General features: G+C 36.2%; 1 non-coding gene across 1 annotated transcript; it reads left to right on the top strand.

The window, feature by feature from the left end:
• Positions 1–14,706: 14,706 nt before the first annotated feature.
• LOC128856164 (small nucleolar RNA U3) lies at positions 14,707–14,920 on the top strand. The gene has a single exon (XR_008453820.1). It is a non-coding gene; the product is annotated as a small nucleolar RNA U3 (small nucleolar RNA).
• Positions 14,921–21,753: the final 6,833 nt, after the last annotated feature.

Below are 21,753 nucleotides of genomic sequence, written 5' to 3' on the forward strand. Positions count from 1 at the left end.
TTTGTCCACGCAAAAGATGGCAATTGCTTAACCAAACAAAAATTCTCCTAAATCTAATTTTAGTTCAAAAAAACTCGCGGCTATCAAAGTCAAAACAAAACAAAAACGATAGTTTAAATTCCAAACGCTAGTTTAACCCAGCCTCTTTTGAAAAATTTTAGCTAACTGTTGAGCGATAAATTGCGTTGATTGTAATTTAAAATTTTTTATTTAAATTAAGTAAAAATTATGCTAAAAATAAAATGTTCAATTTCGCGTCTGAATCAACCCACTTTGAAAACTTTCACAATTTGTCATTTTGGCGATGATAACGTACACATACATACATACATACATTCATACATTCCAACATACAAACTTTGTCTTAATCATCCGCTCTTCCCGAAGGAGAATAAAACATAAAATAAATAAAAAAGTAACCTTTAGGCAAAATTGGGGAGGGCAAAGCAAAATGCAAAACATGAAGAGGCGTTCGCATTAATCAGAGCTAATTAAAATTAAAAGCCACAATTGTTCAAATCTCGGAAATCCGAAATGTGAAAAATTATGTTTGGCGCGCAACCGCGCTCGCCTCTTCTTTGTCATTACGCACAGACGCATACTCATTCGCACACACACACACCCATTTCCATGCGCCAACGCTGAGTGATGGTAGGCCATATAAGCGACTTGAAGCTAAATCCTTAAGCAAAACAAATTACGTTTCCGCAGACAACTGAGTGAAATAAGAAACATGCAAATACAGAGGCAAAGACAAAAATATAGGAAAATATGCAAATGAAAAGTGCTCGCAAAAGGCTAAAAGCTTAGCAATGCTTTGTATGGAGGACTCAAGTGAGAATTTGCACGCGACTTGCGAGAAATGTCAGGTGTTGCGCTCCCTCATAGGTATTTGCCAGCCGCTGAGCGCTACAAATGTGCGCCAGTCAATGTCATTGCCCTTTCCATTTCCCAACTTTCGTTTCGCCGTCTGCTCTAGCACCCCCATACTACAGCAGCCCCCATACATTTACCTTACGGCTCATTTCACTTTTTACTGCACCTTTGGGTTGCCTGGCGCAAATTATGAATTATGAAAATAAATTTAAGCACAAAAATCAAATATTTTCTGCTGCGAAGCCGGCACAACTCGGTGTCGTATGTATAATTCGAAAGATTTGTCATTCGAGCTGGGCTGCGCTGAGCCTAAGCGCGTTAAAGTATCCTTGTTGAAATGGCGGAGCGCAATTTGTATACTCGTTTTGCGGAAATTTACACTTCACGTTTTTCTTGTACCTTTTCGGTTAATCAGCGCCATCAATTTAAGAATCATGAAAATTATTGTATCATTAGCGTTGAAAATACAATACGCACACACACACATACACACAATAAATGTATGTATATATGGAACATTTTGGAATTGCAAGATTTGAATTAATTTTGGTTGTATGGTTTTAGTGTCACTTCCCATTAAAGTCAACTTTGTTTTGCGACTTTGTGGCTGTTGAGATTCGTTAATGAGAAGCATTAAAATGGCGGTCATTAAATTTTATGATGGTCTGCAGTTTGTGTTTGTACGGGTGGGGCAGAGAGGAAGGGCGGACAACTAATTAGAAATTATTCCCAAGGGCAGGCAAACATTTCTTACGAACAAGTCAAGTTTGTATTTGGTTTACTAAAGAATATTCAGCTGCAAACCGATTGCGGAGCATAGGTTGCTGGATAACAGAAGTAAATAAGAAATTTTCTCAAACAAGTGGCCAGCGTACTCGTATAAGTAGTATAGCTACTTACATATACATTAGACGCCTTGCTTTGCTAAAGCATTTGAGATCCCCATCGGCAGTAGAGTAAAAAATTTCGATTGCAAAAACGGAATGAGCTACCATGAAATGTGCGATTTAAAGGAAAGCTTTACCATAGGTGTAGACCCCTATATGGAAATGGCATTTATGTTGCAAAAGCACGTGGAACTAAACTTTTAAACCTATACAGATTACTTACAATAACATCATACCGGATACCATAATAAAGGCACTGATTGATTTCGGGATCTCCGGGGCTCTGGTTGAATTCATCAAACACATGCTCATGAGCAGATTTGTGATCGCAACCTCAAGGCGGGGTGCTCTCCTCTGGGTGCTGGCATTAAACTTCTTGCTATAGAGCCTAGAAGAGAGAACACAACACGTCGTAGCATATGCGGATGATGTTGCAATGGTAGTAACAGGGAAATTTTCCAATAAACTTTGTGAAATCACTGTGATTTATTAAACATGGTTGAAAACTGGTCAAAAGCAAATGGCCTAAATGTCAACTCTAACAAAACTGAGCTCATCTTATTTACTTGGAAATATAGAATTCCAAGTATAACTCCACCGACTCTAGGGGGAACGGCACTGTCATTCAGTGATGAGGCCCGCTACTTAGGTCTAATACTAGACAGAAAACTAAGATGGAAATCATATGTCGACGAAAGAGTAAAAAGAGCGACAATAGCACTCTACTCTACTCTACTCTAAACAGCTAATAGGACGAAGTTGAGGTCTTTCCACATCTATCGTATATTGGCTTTACACAGCACTTATAAGACCAATACTAACATACGGTATACTATTATGGTGGCCGACTTTAGATATTATATTAAAAAAACCATGGTACATGTACAAAGAATGGCCAGTCTTTGCATCTGCGGGGCCCTTAGGACCCCCTTTTTTATAGATAGGAATTGTCGTGCTTTCACGAAATTCGTCAGATATCCTTTTAGTTTCCACTATTTTGTTGAAAATATGTGTAATTTCAACTGCCAAGCTAACTCCACCGTATTTTATCATCTCATTATGTATATTATCCGGTCCGGGAGATGTTCTATTCTTAGTTTTTGTGATTGTCATTTCCGCATCATATAGTGCTATACCATACTCTTCGATACCATCGTTGCTATTGTAATTTCTGGTTTTGTACTTCTTTGTTGTTCTGTGTTGCTGTATAGGTGTCGAGGTCCATTTAGATATAGGAATATTTGAGATCGATAAATATTCATTTATTGGGTTCTTCCTGTTTCGTAGCATCTCCCAGACTTTTTCCTGCGCTCCATAGAGGTTGTACTCCATATCAGCTGAGAACTGTTCCCAGTTGCGCTTATATCTTTGTTTACTGTACTACGAACGTTTTTGTATTCATCATACGACAAAGATTTTTGTCGAAAACGTAAGTAAGCTGTTTTTTTCTTTGCGGCAAGAGTTTTAGCTTAAACCAAGGTTTTGTATTTTATTTACTAATTATATATCATTCTTGGCTAGTTTGGGTAAATGGTTTGATGTCCACAAACTTAACCGTTTTCGAGATATTCGTTTTTAACAAAATACTTTTTATTCTTGAATGCCCAATTTTGTTAGTGTTTTTAGTTAAAGGGTATCTCAATGATTAGAAAATCCTCAATACAAATTGACTCAAGTCTTTACAGTCATAAATTGCTGCTTGATAAGGTTTTAAATATACGATTTCCTACTTCACATCAGTTAAAAAAAATTGTATGGAAAGTATGCTGCAAATTATTTTTTAAACTAATATGCCCTTTCAGCTATTCAATAAAAATAAAACCCCAAATAATAGGGTGGCAGCGCTAATTATATATAAAGTATCAACTTTTTTGTGCTGAGTTGTGACGCTTCTTTTTTTATATGAAAGAAAAAGCCTTGTAACTTCAACAGAAAAAACAAATGCCAAAAATCAACGGAAGTTAGAAGTCACTTGAGACTTTCATTTTTTATACTAAAATGTAATGGGCTTTAAAGTTGTATGCTCAAAAAATTCTGAGGGCCCACATGGACAAAGAAACAAAATTCATTATATACAGGGTCGGGGGGAAAACAAAAAGAAAAGAGCCAAACAGGTTGATAAAGAGAAAGGGGCTTTTGATGTGAGGATGGCGAGCAACAGTCTCAAATTATGTTTTTATTAAGCGCTTCAAGCTACTGCTGAATTTCACCAGTCCGCAATATCAGCAGGTACAGCAAAAAAAGAGAGCCCAGATGGCTACATCTTTGCCCGACGAGAGCAGGGCAGCTGAAAAGAAGGTGCTGAGATGATTCCACCCCATCCTCCAGACAGTGTCTATAGACGCATGGACCCCTAAGGGACAAATTCCGGTAAGGATACCTACTTGCTAAGAATTTGAAAATGTGATGCAATTTAAAAAAATTGTATACAAAGTTTTAAGCTTTGTATTGAAGGAATTTTATTGTAATATACTAAAAACTCGATTTTTTCATATAAATAAAATGAACTAGCGGTGTGTTTATGATTTTGCAACGCGTTGTATATGAGAAGAAATCGTAAGGGTCAATCCTAGCATGAAGAGATAGGAGCCACTCCGCCAATATTCTCGATCACCAGATCTGATAAAGAATTCCATTAGTCACTGAATAAGAAATTAGTAACCTCTCCAAAGCAGGGACTCTCTCCCACATACCTCTTTCTCATTTATCCCATTATACAGTTGCGTGACTCTTTGTTTGGCTTGTTGAATGTCAACATTGCAGAACAATAAAGAATCCTGCACAAGGATAATATTTTACATTTTTCGAATGCTAATTAGCCGACATTGTGGAAACTCTATAAGTTATCATATTTCATTGTATTTGTGAACATTCGCAAGAGTGTTACAGAGCTGTGTTTATATGCAAATACAACTTTAACTTCATGCAGCGGATTTCTATTTGGGACCAACTAAATCGAAACATAAGCCTTATGCATATGGATATGTTCTGTATCTTCCGGCTTACCTTGAGCCTTCGTGGACCGCTTACTCACTCAATTACCAAGTATATATTATGCAAATCATTACTAACTAGTGAATAATTCAACAATTAATATACTCGCCCATAAAATCATCTATGAATAACAAATTAGTACAGGGTGGCTCACCTATAATTTGGAATTAAATTCAATCAATGTTCCACATTCATTTCGTCCACACAATGGCTTTCGAATTCACCAGATGCAAATCCAATGGACTATTCTATATACTTAAAAATATGCCAGTATGGGTGCGCTGAAAAAAGTGATTATACGAGAGTGGCCCAAGATACCTCAAGATCACGTTCGTGCAGCATGCAACGCATTTTTTGACCGTTTGAAAGCTATAGTCAAGGCACAGGGTGGTCATATCGAGCTAAAGTAAATATATGTTAAAATTGTAATCATTCTTGAATAATTTGGGTTTTGAAAACAATAAAAACTAATTTCACACAAAAAAGTTATGGTGTTTTGAATAGGTAACACTTCATATCGTTCACCCTATAGATGGCCCACCCTATACATCTGATATTACAGTCCACTTGCCAGCCATGATTGAATAATATCTGCTTTGGAAGCAATTGACATACGCCACACTCATTGGACTTGGAAAATACAACGATTACATTGCAATTACTTCCGCGCAGTTATACTAATTACATAATTATATAATTACATACATACATATAAGTGCTCACCTGTAATAGAATACACCTTATTATGAGCTACGTGTTGTGATAACTTTAGAAATAAAAACGCCCTCAAAGCAGCAAATTGGCGACATAGAATAGAAGCCCTCATAAAATCTCAGCATACGCGTAAGGTATTTTATAGGCCGTGGGTTTAAAAGAAGAAGTTAAATAGCTTTCTTGAGATATACAACGAGCCAGCAGAGGTTCCGCAAGAATCTTTACTGGTCGCATTTTTGTGGCGTTCTGAGATTAGTCCTCTCAACCAAAAGGGCGGATGATATTGCAATGGTCGCGGCAGCAGACAACAACTATGGTTATGTAAGCAAGCGATACATTAAAATGCTTTAAAAGTGGCCAATATCAATGAACCCACAGCCTATAGATGATGAAAATGAAGTGTTGAAGAAGAAGCCAAAATACGCTTCGATATCCCTTTTTATAGCTTCTTTTGAGGAGTAGTTCTTGTTACTCATATGGGATTGAAGTCCTCGGAAAAGGTGATAATCACAAGGTGCAATATCCGGAGAGTATGGTGGATGCGGCATTAGCTCCCATCCGAGCTCATTCAGCTTGCCCAATGTTTGCCTTGCGGTATGAGGTCTTGCGTTGTTGGGGTGAAACAAAATTTTGCGTCTATCCACTAAAAACGGTTGATTTTTTTTAAGTTCGTCATTCAGGTTTGATAGCTGATGGGAATAATAATCAGCAGTTATCGTCTGGTTTGGTTCCAGAAGTGCATAATAAACAATACCGGCCATATCCCACCAAATAGACAGAAGAATCATCTTGGGGTGAAGGCCATCTCTAGGCGTTGGTTCTGGTGTTTCATCTTTATCTAACCATTGGCGTTTGCGAACAGGATTATTGTAAAGGACCCATTTATCATCACCAATAACGATATGGTTCAAAAAACTTTCATTTTCAAGCCGTTGCAGAAGCTGAGAACATACATTGACTATCTGCTGAAAGTTGGCGACGGAAAGTCTGTGCGGAACCCATTTTCCCAGCTTTGAAACCTTTCCCAACTGAACCAGGATCCTGTGAACTGTTCCATGCGATGAATTTAACCCGTGAGCTATCATATTGACTGCCGAATTTGGCTCAGCTTCCACGAGTTCGAGCAATGCGTCGGAGTTAAAGTCTTCAGGACGATCAGCGTGCGGGGCATTATCCACGTCGCAGTTACCACTTCGGAATTTTGAAAACCACTTTTGCGCAGTCCTTACACTCACGGTATCCTCTCCGTGAACAGTGTTTACTTCCGCAGCAGCAGTTGTTGCATTTTTACCACTTTTATAAAAAAATACAAAATATGCCTCTTATACGCGTTCGAAGAGTCCACTTTATTTTTTTTCACAACACGTGTTTCTATCCGCGATTAAAATCACTTTTTGAATGCACAATATATCAAAGAAAGTATAAATGTCCCGTTATATTCCGCGAATAATTTTTTGTATGCAAAAATCGTCCAAAAGTGAAATTATGGGTAAAATACGCACGAACTTATGGACTGACCTGATACAATCTGGCATTCCGTTGCAATTAATTTTTGAATATGATGCCCAGCATATTTTCGCTGCAGCTACAGTTACGTGGTCAATTTGATCAGTCCAATGGAGTAGTTTTCCAATAAATCTGAATAATAAATCTCAATCAGCAAAAATGCTAAGCAAACGATGATTATTTGGCATCAATTCTTGCATGAGCTGTATTTTATAGGCACGTAAGTCATGATTTTTCCATTAAATTTTCCACGTAGTAGAAGGATAAAGGGCAACAATTTGGAAACTACCACAAATCGATATTTCTCCAAATTGGCTCCAAAGACAAACAATTTTTTGAGCAGGGAATTAAAAATTTGCCTAAGCGTTGGGAAGACATTGTTTATAATGAAGCAAAGCATATTATTGATTAATAAATACTTTAAACATCTTTTTTATTAATTTTAAAACCACCTTTAAAAAACGCACGAACTTATGGACTGACCTGATAATAAAAACATCTGCAGCAGTCTTTGCTGGCGCTTTCTTGGAAGTCGGTCTGCTGTGGTAAAGATGCATTCGGAGAAGAGGCTGGTAGATTCGTCACCTCTCCGGTATTTTCCTCTGTGAGAATTTCTTTCAAATACTCCAAAGGGCCACAAAGTTAGCAGAACGTTATGGCCCACCTACAACCACAAACAAACGTCTACAGTGATAAATATGGAACGAAGGGATTGTGGCAGACTCACGGCAGTGCTAACTGGCATTTGGCAAGCAGCCTAAATGGGTATCCCTTACATTATACTTACATACTGTCATAGTCGTAATCAATCGGAAGGAAAGGAAACTATCTTCTACTTCCTCTGTGAATGCCCTGCCTTATGGAAGGCGAGAATGTTAACACTTGGCAAACTGCTTTTTAAAAACCTCTAGGAACTGACTGGTACAGATGCAAACCAAACACAGAGTGCATACAGTCATGTAGGAATAACCGTATAACGTGTTGATAACGAGGATGTGGCAACAAAATGATGCGGTAACGCTAATTGGATTCTAGGAGAATCACCACTTCAGGCAACTAAACAACTCCATGGAGTAAAGCTCAGATTCTTTCGCTAACTCTACATAAGATGCACTAAACCCAAAAGTTTGGCGGCAATACCCTTCCTACTGCCTATTTCAATCCTTCTCCTTTTTGTTTTTATGGAAACGCGCTAGATATCTGGACCGACTTCCACTAATGTTAAAACGACTAATGTTAAAACAACGCTTTTCAATCTAAAAGCAGCAATATTTTATTTTAAAGAGCTATATTTTTTAAAGAAATTTATTTACGTGTATGCATTTACTCTCTTTCAAGTGTTTGGCGAAATATTCTTCAAAATAACTTGGCAAGTTTTTATTTCGCTTGAATTTCGTGATAACAACTTTTTCCCCGAAATACATTTTCACTTGCTCAAAGTTCCTTTTTTATAGAAGAAAAGACAAAAGAGTGAAAACTGCCGGGGAGTTTCTATGCTAAATCCGGCTGATTACACGATTTTCCTGGCTACATCGAGGTTTAAAAAAAAATTAATTAATTAATTAGAACCACCTCTTAGCAATTGTATTCGGTGCTGTGTTGAGTCCATAAGCATCACAATTTTTTTGGGTGCCAGCTTCGACTTTTCACTTTGGTTGTAATGATACCGAATAATACATAAAATTTTCTCTATTTTCTAATTTTCGAACGCTGTAAACACAGCTGGCTTCACCAAACATAAAATTGCCAACAACTTTTTTGAAGCATAAAGCCTCCTTTTAATTGCCGTACTATATTATATAACCCGAGTTATTCGTTCTGGTATTATTAATGTCGCAGTAATGAATGCCACTCCAGATGTCATTCCAGAAAAAAAAAAACCAACTGGCCGCTCCAGCGACGGGTGCCCCATTTACCAGTTTACTGTACAAACAAAAACAAAATTAACAACAAAACAAGTGATTTGTTGTTAGTATTCATTTGAATAATTCAGTGCCACGTGAAAGGCATTGATAATAAATTTTAATAACTCGTCAATTACATTACTGACAGCTGCATCCACATTATCAGCTGAACCAACAAAGCAAAAAAAGAACAAAAAAACAAATAAAAAGGAAACTTAATAATCACGAGGTGCGACAACGGTAAAATTCATAAATTTGCAATTTAGTCTCATCAACCCTGGTATTAATCGTAATTTGTATGTGCATACGTACGCGCTTATGTGTGTATGTATGTATGTAAGTATGTATGTATGCACGTAAGTTAAATAATTTAATGTTTGCTTACAAATTACATAATTAATTCGATAATTTGTTTACTTCTGTGCAATAAATTGCTTACAATGTGCATTTTTATGTAGATGGGCATTTCCACGCAAAATAATGAAAACAATATAATGAAAATTGCAATCCTTTTTTCTAATATTTTTCTTATTGTCAATGAAAAACGAAAAGCTGATGATGAATTATGAATACCACAAGCAACACATGGAAAAGTCTGCAGGCCTTCTAGACAATCTATGTAGCACTTTTAATTATGGAAAGACCAGCCAGGAAACTTACCAGATATTAATAGAGTAAGATTGGGTATTGTGGGCTATTCGGGTAATGTGGTCAACGTCTATATTTTTCAATTTTTCATAATAACGAACATCTACTAGAAATACGGCTTATGAACTTCAAAATTCATATAACGGTTGTTTTACGCTGCTCGCCTTTTGAATTGGACTCTTTACTGACGAGCAGTTGATCAAAATATTTTGTGTGTGCAATCGATTTGTTTTTCAGTATCGTGCAATATTAATGGTGTTTTTTATCAAGCGATTATTTTTATAGTGAGAAAGTTCAGATAGAATTATTAAACTATTCTGCGTTTTTTAATGCGGTAAGAACCACTTTTTAAATTATTTAAACAAAAGTTTGTAATACTTTTTTCTTGTAAGCGGTATAATGGCTAATGTGGGCTAGTCAGCGTCGGGTATAGTGAACTAGTAGCCCACATTACTCCCTTAGTATTTTCCTAATTCTCGTTCTTTTTCCTGTTTTTTATTTCCCAACTATACATACAGATTTAGGCTAGCCAAAAAGGGAGAAATAAGGAAATGGGAGCCCGGTATGATGAAAAAGGCCATTGTAAATGTTAGGGCGGCCGCCGTAGCCGAATGGGTTGGTGCGTGATTACCATTCGGAATTCACAGAGAGGTCGTTGGTTCGAATATCGGTGAAAGCAAAATTAATAAAAACATTTTTCTAATAGTGGTCGCCGCTCGGCAGGCAATGGCAAACCTCCGAGTGTATTTCTGCCATGAAAAAGCTCCTCATAAAAATATCTGCCGTTCGGAGTCGGCTTGAAACTATAGGTCCCTCCATTTGTGGAACAACATCAAGACGCACACCACAAATAGGAGGAGGAACTCGGTCAAACACCTAACAGAAGTGTACGCGCCAATTACTTACTTACTTACTTAGATGTTAGGAATGAGGAGATGGGCACACTTTTTGCATCAAAGACTTTTGATGTCCCATGTTTTATATTGCAAAGAATGACAAGGAGTAATGTATCCCCTAGCCTACTTTTAAAAACCCTTTGCGGCCTCACAGGACACGATATTTGTTTCCTGGCGCTTCAAATGGCGGAAAGAAATAAAGTACCAAACAAATTTTCGGTCCTTAAGCAATGTGCAGGGGAAGGTTGGCTGCGTGGATTCTTGCGCAGGCACAAAAAATTAGTTTAGTTTTCGCTTTCCGTCCCATTTAGAAAGTCTTTTAATATAGCAATGGGTTTCACAAGAGAAAATGTTAAGATGTTTTTCCATGTACTTGAGCAAGAGTATGAGAAACACAAATTTCCACCATCTGACATACAGACTGTAGATTTATATTTACCTAAGTTTAATCTTTTTTTTTTCAAATAGTCAATCTAGAAGGTCATTAATTAAATTAAAAAGAATGTATGAATAAATTCATTGGCTTATGATTAACTCTTACGATTGTTTTTGGTGATTTTATCTGGTGACCCACTTTACCCGAATACCCTGGGCCACATTACCCACCATTTTTCTTTTCATCAACTTTTATGGTGGTTTCAGTTTTTCTATTGGGAGGTTGAATTAGTTTTAAAGGTTGTTTTCGAAGATTTGGGGCTTTATTGTGAAAAAACGGTACAAAATATTTTATTCGAAGTATTGGCCATCGCTAGCTACAACTTTCGCCCATCTTTCGGGCAATTTCCGGATGCCGTTTCTCCAAAATTCTGGCCGCTGCTTGGCTATCCATGACTCAACCCATATTTTGGTAGCCTCGTACGAGGAGAACCGCTGGTCCGCCAAATCGAGACTCATATGCCGGAACAAATGATAATCGGAGGGAGCTATGTCTGGACTATACGGCGGGTGGGGTAACACTTCCCAGCCAAGCGTTCCAAGGTATTTTTTGACAGGTTGAGCAACATGCGGCCGAGCGTTGTCATGTTGCAAAATAACCTTGTCGTGCCTTTTTACCGTTTCCGGCCGTTTTTCTTTCAATGCTCGGCTTAAACGCATCAATTGCAGTCGGTAACGATCCCCCGTGATTGTTTCGCCCGGTTGGAGCAGCTCAAAATATACGACGCCGACCTGATCCCACCAAATGCAGAGCATGATTTTCTTGCCGTGAATATTCTGCTTGGCCGTCGACGTTGATGCGTGGCCGGGCAAACCCCATGATTTTTTGCGTTTTGGGTTATCGTAGTGGATCCATTTTTCGTCGCCAGTCACCACCCGATGCAAAAACCCCTTCCGATTTTGTCGCTCGATCAGCAATTCGCACGTAAAAAGTCGCCGTTCGACGTCGCGCAGCTTCAACTCGTACGGGACCCAATGTCCTTGCTTTTGGATCATTCCCATCGCTTTTAGACGCTTTCAAACGGTTGATTTATCAACGCCCAATGATTCAGCAAGCTCTTCTTGGGCTTGGCACGAGTCCTCGTTTACCAATTCCCCCAATTCCGCGTCCTCGAACTTTTTGGGCTGGCCAAGACGCTCCTTGTCTTCGGTGTGAAAATCACCACTTTTGAATCGTCGAAACCAGTACTCACATGTTGAAATCGACGGAGTATAGTCTGGGTAGGCCTCCTGCAGCAATTCACGGGCTTGGGCTGTATTTTTTTTCAAATTGAAGCAGAAAAGCAAAGCTTCCCGCAAATTGCGTTTCGACGGCACGAAAGTTGACATACTCGAAGCACGAAAACACTGTGTTGTTTATACTTCAGCGAAATGACAGATACTGATAAACAAAGCCTAGGGATGAGGCTTTGTCATGAATATATATTCAGTATTGCCAACGTCACCTTTAAAACTAATTCAACCTCCCAATATATTATAAGACGAAAACGATTATATTTTGCAATAAAATGTAAAGATAATTCAATATATGTTAGAAAGAAAAAAAGATCGGTTTTTCATTACGATTATTTTGGTTTAATTCAAGGTAAAATGGAGCCTACAATACCCGACTTTACTCTACTATTGAACTCATCGGTGCAAGGCTTCCAAACTCAGTGATTCAGAGTTCCAGAAATGGAATTCAAAACCCAGAAATGGAATTCAAGTAATTAAAAAAGTAAAACTGAAGTTGGGGTGCCATAACATCGGCTGCATCGTCGGATATGTGCGAGATCTTCCTAAAATGAGCCTAATTAAATATTTATTTTATATTAAATAGATGCCATTTAATACTTAAAAAAAAAATAAAAAAATGGATTGTAAAAATTGGATAAAAATTCGAATGCATTTTTTTTGTAAGCAAAAACTTTTCACCCACACTGTACATATAAATATCGAATGGGTATACTTTAAATGGAAGAGTAATCAAAGCATAACATTAAATATCATTACAATATATCATTGAACGTCAAATTGAGATTAAAATCTATATATAAAGTGGCGCAAAATTAATCACCGCATTATAAGTTTTGCAAATGCCGTCGTAGGTGAATCATATTTAATATTTGTAAACTACACAGCTGCCGAATACAAACAGACAATCAACAGCGCTAAAGGCCAAAATAAAGATTTCCATCATTCAAAATCCTTTTTTTTATTTAGTGAAAAAATTGTGCCACCTTGTAATTATATAAAAATGCATTTATATTTTATGAAAAAGCGCATCACCCACAAACGGATCAACAGATTGATTTAATTTTAATTTTTATTCTTATTGTTTTTTTTTTGTTTGCTTTTAATTTTAATTTTTTCTCTGTTTTGTTTTTTTCTGGCTATGGAAGGCTTGTAAGGAAAAATTTGCGAAAAATGCTGATCCCAGATTTTCGAAATATTAAAAAACAATTTTTAAGTTAAATGAGTTGCAGTGAAGGTATTTTTGCGGAATGTATGTAAAACGTTCCATCTAAAATATCTTTTTAAAAATTATAGGGTTGTCACCTATCGACAAAAATTTTTCAAAAAGGTTAATTAAATATACTAGCACACACATTAGATTATATAGCCCTGGCATCATGCGGAACATTTTCGAAAATATGTATACCGTACTTTTAGGTACTGTAGGGTTACCACTTATCAAAAAAAAAAATTAAAATAATAATGACAACCAAATAACCTATCTTCTCTCATTGAATTTTCAAGTAGAATTATCCGAACATTTTCCGTTATCTATTGAAGAAATTCGGGGAAAAATTCCCGTCCAGATATGCATGCGAGCTTGGACACAAATTTATTTATATATATAAATTATTTCCTATAAATGTGTAAAAACATATCTACATATCTTAAAAATCGAAAGTAGTTAAATATGTTTTTAACTTCATCAAAATCGGACCACAAATACGGATTTTCCGAATACCTCGACTCCAGCGCCACCTAGCAGAGTCATTTTTGTAGACGTACTTCTAATTGGCCGAAGTAGCTGAATCGATTAGTAGGTATATGCCTATCATTCGATAGCAACTGGGCTCGAAACTACTGGCATGAAACACTAAATAATAAAATCTTTTTTTTTATAGCAGTCGCCCCTATGCAGGCAAGAACAAACCTCTAATCGCATTTCCGCCATGAAAAAGATCCTTATAACCAAAAATCTATCGGTCTAAATCGGCTTCAAACTGTAGGTTCATCCAATTGTTGAACAACATCAGGACACACACCACAAATAGGAGAAGTAGCTCCGTCAAACACACAATGAAGGGTGTAAGTGCTAATTCTAATCTGCAGGAGCAGTCAAAATCGGAAGTTAATCACAGATTTTATAACATGGAGCGCATCCAGTTTCCGTATAAATATTTTTAATTGCACCTCCAACATAGATTTTTATTTCATTAAAATCAGACTTTGAACACGGATTTTCCAATAATCCGTATTCAGCGGCACCTAGCGGATTAACATATAGCATATGACCGCTTTATGGGCCAAAGGAATATATATTACATTTTAAATTTACGGATACTATTTAGATTTTTGACTTAGATTTTGACAATTCACAAAGGATGGTGTTGTTGCTTTTCTGCACACTCAATTCGTAGCGCGCTAATGTAAGTTGTGTGTAGCGTTGGGACAAAGTAGCAGCTGCCACTGGTCAGGTAGTAAACTGGCTTAAGTTAATGTTGTATTTTTAAATAATACGAAACTATTTTACTCGCTGGCATTGGCGTTTCTTTGATGCTCAGTGTATTCCCACTTCTCAACCGTTCTATAAGCAGTTTAACATAAGAACTTCATACTGATGATGTTAAAGTTAAGACTATACTTCACAGGATCATTTCTGTAGTCAGTCTTCATTTACTTTCAATGCAAAATGAAAGATTCTCCACCCGCGATAAGGAGATATATCGTTTTATCTGGCAGCGTGAGGTTTATGAACATAGTTTCTAATTTTGTCTTATGGCATATTTCAAGCGTTGTTTCTTCGATGATCGCTCGGTTCAAACGGATAAAACGACTTCTGAGTAGTGTTTTTAACGAAATAAATTTCAAGGTTGATGTAGAAAATGTACTAGTGAGTGTTGGAACCTATATATAAAGGCATCATTAAATATAGCGATAAGCAGTAAGATTTATCAATCAATCAATACCGAAAAATCCAGGAGTGTTCGGTCTCATAGAGAGCATCTGTTTCCAGTGGGACAGCAGTGTTCTCAAGCTTGACAGTGGTATAAAATACAACTTTTCTTTACGCCCCGAATAGAATGGCGCTCACACTCACCAACGTAAACGTACGCGCGTGTCAGCTGAGTCTAAGACTCAGAAATGGAATTTAGATCATTAAAAGAGAAAACAGAATTTGGGGGTACAATAATATCGGTTGTATCGTCGAATATAATCGAGATCTTCCTAAATCTTCCACGATGAAACTAATGACAGCTCCATGTAAATCAATTGTCACCACCGTTCCGTTCCATAATATCGTAGATGGTTGTTTCATCGTGTCAGCTGATACGGGCGTACGTTTGCATTGCTGAGTGTGAGCACCATTAGTTGGGACCGTTCGTGCATTTTTGAGCCAAGTGTTAACAAAGAAAAGGAATACATTTATAAATATACAGAGAGATTCCCATGATCTTAAAGCCACTACTTAAGTAATAAAGACTGAAATAATTAATAATAAATTTAAAAAAAGTAAAGCCAGTAAAAAGAAAAATTTATTTACATCTGAGAACTTTAAAAAATTGGTGATTCATAAATTAACAAATACCAAAGAACGGTGCTGAAAATTGATCAGAATATGTGGCAATCCAGTTTATCACTCAATTGCAATTATGTCCACACGAAATTATAATTCAAATTCTCTTCCATGTGTTGGCTAGTCTCCCGTATCTACGACTTCCTTGGGGATTGCAGTCTAGCGCTGTCCTTGCGATGTAATCCCGTGGTTTGCACAATACGTATACTATCCGTTTCCACTTGGGACGCATAATTTCTATGTGAACTGGTGTTTGCCCGGTAGCCGCCCAAAGATCATCGGTGCTTATAATATCAGGCCAGAATATCTGCATTATCTCTCATAGGCAACGGTTTAGGAAGGATTGCAATGATTGTGATATGCTTCTTGTTAAGTTCCATGTTTCACATCCATACAGAACTACCCACTTCACGTTGGCATGAAAAATATTTTCAGTTTTGTGTGCCTGGAGATGTGAGTTGATCTCCATACCTTGTCCAACATGCCAAAAGCAACGCGTCCCTTAGATATTCGGTTGCCTATGTCAGTTGTTGTTCCCCCTTTTTTTAGGAGCCTTGGGTGCATACAATATAGCAAAATTCATCTACATCTTCAAGCGGTGTGTCGGCAATTTGAAGGGCTTGCGATTTGGTGGTGTTAGTCTGCATTACTTTGGCCTTTGCTATGTTCATTTTTAGACCGGTTTGTGCTACTGCATGGCATACCGCTTGTAGTTTAGCTGCTGCTTCCGAGTATTTGTGCGATAGTAAACAAATGTCGTCCGCATAGTCTAGGTCTTCAAGCCGGCCGCATAAACCCCAGCAAATGCCCATGCTGACCACACACACTTGTCACATTGCTAGGTCCAGGACTAGGTTGAACAAAAGTGGAGATGATACACATCCTTGCTTAACACCGGCTTGAACTTCGATACTGCCACTTAGAGCATTTTCGTATTTCACGCGGCAAGAAGCGCCCGAGTACAATTCTTTTATAATTGTGAGACTTTTCTTAGCCACTCCTTTGCATTCAAGAGCTTTACAGCTTGCTTCCTGATTGATAGTGTCGAACGCTTTCTCGAAGTCGATGTAGCAGAGGTAAAGAGGCGAGCGCAACTCAACCGACTGCTCCACGATAGTTATATACAAAAAATACTTCAATCTCGCTGACTATACAGAAGTCAAACTAAATGACGCTGTGATTAAATATGTATGTGGACATTGTTAGAAATTTAGGGGTTACATTTAATAGAACTTTGACATGGAGCAACCACATCTTTATTCCAGTTGTCAAAGTTTATGGTATGCTCTGAAATTTATTGATTTCTAAGCATTTTGCACCAGTAAATATTCGACTGCTGCTAGCTAAAACGTACTTGTTACCAACCTTGCTGTATGGTTGTGAGCTATATCCTGCCTGTGGTAATGTGTGCCGTAGTAAGCTTAACCTTCCTACGGTCTTCAAATTAACTGACGCGGACGGACTTCGGGTCAAATTTGACCCAATACTATATTTTCAAGGTTTATACTTGGTTTTTGATTATTTTTACTGTTAGGTTTTTTTCCATTAAATGGGTATCTTAAATAAAAATGAAAATCCAAATATATTTATTCCATTTTTATGTGAATAATACAAACTTTAACAAAAACGTTATATCAAAAAGATATTCATGAATAACGAAAGCTTTAAATAAAAAGTGTATTTAATAATGAAAGAAAAAAGAAATAAATTATTTCAGACAGTTTGTACACAAAGTAATAGTTTTAGAATGTTGTTTACATATTGTATATATTTATTACAAATGTCGCAAACTAGTCCTGTTTTTTTATCAGTTTTTGGGCATAGTTGACATCGACTTCTTTTAGTTATTTTCTTTTCCGGCGTGTTTCCAAATTGACTTGATGATGATGGTTGTGCATCCAGTTGAGAATCCTTTCGTATTTTTTTGGCAATTTCAAGTGAAAAATGTGCTCGTGGTAATGTTTGTCGCTTTTTTATATAGGGTGTTACGAGCTGCATACCAAGGTTTTCCAAGTAAAAACGCCGCTTTGTAAGACAGCCCTCTTTCTAGACGTGGTTGGCGAATTTGAATAAAACGAAAGCGTTATAAGCTGAAATGTCGATTATGTTACTAAACACTACTTGAGGCCACCGTTCTGTCATTTGTTTGCAAGTGTAACCGCTTACAGCTTTGTCCAATGTGTCTACACCACCTTTACATTTATTGTAGTCCAGTATTATTTCTGGCTTTTTATCTCGGCGATTACTAATTTTTGAATCATGGTGTAGAGTGCTAAGTAGAATCACAGCTCTATTCTTCTTAGGTATGTACGAAACGAGAGTTGTTTGTTCGGTAAAAGCGAAGATTGATGAATTTAGTGGACTTCTTTTTATGTTCACTAAGTCTGGTGGTAGTTGCGTATTGTTCCTACTATCGTAATACGTTTCTCCAATAATTTTTGTGCCAATTGATAAGACGTGAAAAAATTGTCGGTTGTGAGGTTATGTCCTTTTAGCCCTTCAATCAAATCAAGAACAACGCGCATGCCTTGATTTTTTTCGGGGGTTCTTCCGATTGCCTTGCCAGTGTAAGGTTGGATGTTCCAAACATAGCTCGTTGTTGAATCACAAAGTACCCAAAATTTGATTCCATACTTTGCAGGCTTTGCTGGCATGTACTGGCGGAATAGACATCTTCTTCTGAAAGCTACTAATTGTTCATCGATGGTCACGTTTTCCGTTGGATTGTAAAGCTTAGGTAATATCTCAACCCATTGATTCCACAAATCACGTATAGGAGCAAATTTATCCAACGATCTTCGTTCACTTCGAGTTTCCCTGTTGTCGAACCTAATCACTCTCGATATTTTTTTGAAAGTCTTCAAAGGCATAGTTGCAGCGAATATTGGTCTTCCGGTTTCAGGGTTCCAAAGACTTTCACAGCTTTCGTTATTTGATCGAAAAACGCCAGCTATTATTAGCAATCCAATAAATGCAAATAGTTCGATGTTTTCAATATCCAGCCATTCTTCACCGTATATTCGTTTTCCCTCAATGTTTGTGTAGGTCAATATCGTACGTATCAAAGGAGGTGGAAAAAATAGTTCAAAGCTAGAAATTTCTTTTTCGGTAATTCGTGAGCACGAGTAACGCGTTAGTCCAGGAATCAAACTGATAATATTTTCTCTTGAAGCTTTTCCGGCACTTGTTACAAGAGGGGTTTTTGAAAAGTTTATTTGACCATTTTTTGACGACATCATTTCAGAAGGCTCAAGAGAATTTTCGTCATCACTAAAATCACTGTCGGAAGAATCTGCAACCTCAACATGATCTTCGAATTCAGAACATGATTCCTCATCATCCGAAAACGCGGCCGAAGAGAATTCACATTCACTATCACTCATCGTTACGAAATAAATAGTCGAATAACCAAACAAAGCACGTGCTTTTAAATTTATGTTTACTGTGAACTCAATAAAAGCAGATTAAATAATACAATGCTACCGCTGAGCCGAAAATTTGCAATTAGCAAATAAATTCATCAAATAACGTCTGATTTATACGTTGGGTCAAATTTGACCCGAGGGTCGTAGATGTATAAAAATTTCTACGCGACAGCGCCTAAATTATTATTTTTTAATTTTACGCTTATTATATATTATAAAATATAATAAATTAGAAAAAGTCACGAAACATCAAGTCCTGAAAAAATTTGGTTCTTGAAAAAACTAAATTTTTTCCTGAAATGGGTCAAAAATGACCCGAAGACCGTAGGAAGGTTAAGGGGTAAAATTTTAATAAAAATTTTTTTTTTTGATAAAATGTTAATATAATCCATTAAGAATATGTCAAAAAATTTTTAGAACGTAAATTTAAGTATTTCTTATATTATAGATCGTCAACCGTGACGACTCTATTCTCTGCGTTCGAGCGCTGGGAGAGGTATAGTTACGTTGTATTCAAACTTAAGACGTGATTTTCTCAAGACTATATTTTTCGAATCGCGTAGACGATAACTCGAAAAGTTATTGGCCGATCTCCCTGAAATTTTGCACACTTCTTTTTTATGATATTACTTTCTATGTGAATTCACAAGTTTTCGAAAATTTTTCAAAAAAATAATTTTTTCGAAAAAAAAATAGTAGGAAAATTCGCCTCAAAATTAATTTTTTTTGAGCATTTTGTTCCGCGAATTTCTTTTTCTATTTTTTTTTAATTCATATAGAAATTATGACATTAATAAACAAAAAAACGTTTGGTTTTTTGTATTCATATCACTGACGCCGATGCTACAATGCCCACCGATTGAGAAGCCCCGCTGCGACCTTCCTGGAAGAATTGAGTGTGCATCCCCCATTTTTAATGATTCAAAAAAAAAAAAAAATTTATATTATTTTAATGTATAAATAAACTGTATGCCAGTTTTGGGAAAAAAAATATTGACTTCTTCATTGTAAATAATTTTAATGAAAATCAGGGAAAAGATGGCCGTTTACAGGTATCTGTCCCCTTAAAGTCGCTCAAAAATCGCGCTCTTGTTTGACAATTTTTTTTTTGCATACGATGTTGATAATTTTCTTCCTCATAAAGGGTTCCGTGTTTTCTGAGTCTTGATATTTTTCTGCGAAAGGAAGCACCTGCAATTTTACGCCCTCCGAATGGCAGTTGGCTTTTTACGAGCAGCTTTTTCATATCAGAAATACACTCAAAGGTTTGACGCTGCCTGCTGAGGGCAAAAGCTATTACAATAATTTTTTTCTAAAACATGAGCAATAAAGTTGGGAAATATTTTAAAGCCTTCATAAACTTTATAGTTATTTGCTTATTATTTTTTTTTATAATTAACGTTTTTCTTATAAGCCCCATATGCTAACGCGAAATAAAAAGACAATTCAATGACAGTACATTATTATATGAATTTTTTATTGATTTAGTAAATTATTTCAGTTGATTGGCTTCACCAACATTTTTATAATAATCTTAATAATCATTAGCTTCATTCTTCATATACTTATACATTATGTATATATGTGTGTGTGTATCGTCATCTATCAGCTGTAAGTAAGTATTATTGTTTTTGTGTTTTTTTTTGTTTTTTGGTTTTTTTTATTTAGCTCTTTAGCATTAGCTTGATGTCTGACATTGTTCATAGCATACATATATGTATGTACGTATGTGTGTATACTAAGTATATATTATAATTTCGTAATTATTTCATAAATATTTCTGAATGAATATTTCTCTGCATCAGAATGGGATTTCTGTTAGCTAAGGGTAATTTGCTAGATTTCATTTTAAATTAACTTTTTGCTTTAGTTAATGCAATTTTAGGGATTTTGGGTTTTGTGTTTTGTTTGTCTTGTATTTTGGGTTTTAGGTTGCTTTCGCTAATTTGTGTACTATGCACTTTTTCAAACTTAAATATGTAGTTTTGAAATGCTTGCTTGCTGGGATTTTCTAAAAGTTATTGAAATGTTCCCTACGATGCGTACATTTCTAGTCATTCACTAATTTATTGTTTATGTGTTAGTGGTATATAAATTTTAATTCATAGGTTTACTGCTATTTTTATTATTTTATGTTGGCTTTTTAAAGAGCTTACTCTCTTCTTCTTCTTCTTCCTTTTCTTTTTTTCCTCTTTTCCCACATTCAGTGTGTTTTTATTTTAACTTAATATTTGTAGTTTTTATTTTATAATTATTTTCATTTTATTTTGTATTGTTTAATAAAGTAAATTTTAGTATTTATATTTTGTGTTTATTTTTCGGCAAATTTGTATCTTGAAATTGCATAGATTTTAATTGGAATTTTTTGAGAGTTTAATTTTTTCCTTTTCCCTTATTCTATTATTATTGTTATTGTAGTATTGACTGATTTTACTCTGCTCCACTTCAATAGTGTAATGGTGTGTGAGGTGCTTTTGCATACTTTTTACTGTAGTATTCGTATTTATTATCAAGGTTTTAGTAATTTTAATTGCTACTTATAATTTTTAGCGTATTTGTTTTTTTTTTTTTTGCTAATTTGATTTCTCTTTGCAAATAAAAACGAAAGTAATCGCTTGCTTTTGCTGAACACTCAAACAGGAAATTACTTAGCTTGCTTGTTTATTTTATCTTCTTCTT

Source organism: Anastrepha ludens, chromosome 2, assembly GCF_028408465.1.
Source record: "Anastrepha ludens isolate Willacy chromosome 2, idAnaLude1.1, whole genome shotgun sequence".
Lineage (NCBI taxonomy): Eukaryota > Metazoa > Arthropoda > Insecta > Diptera > Tephritidae > Anastrepha > Anastrepha ludens.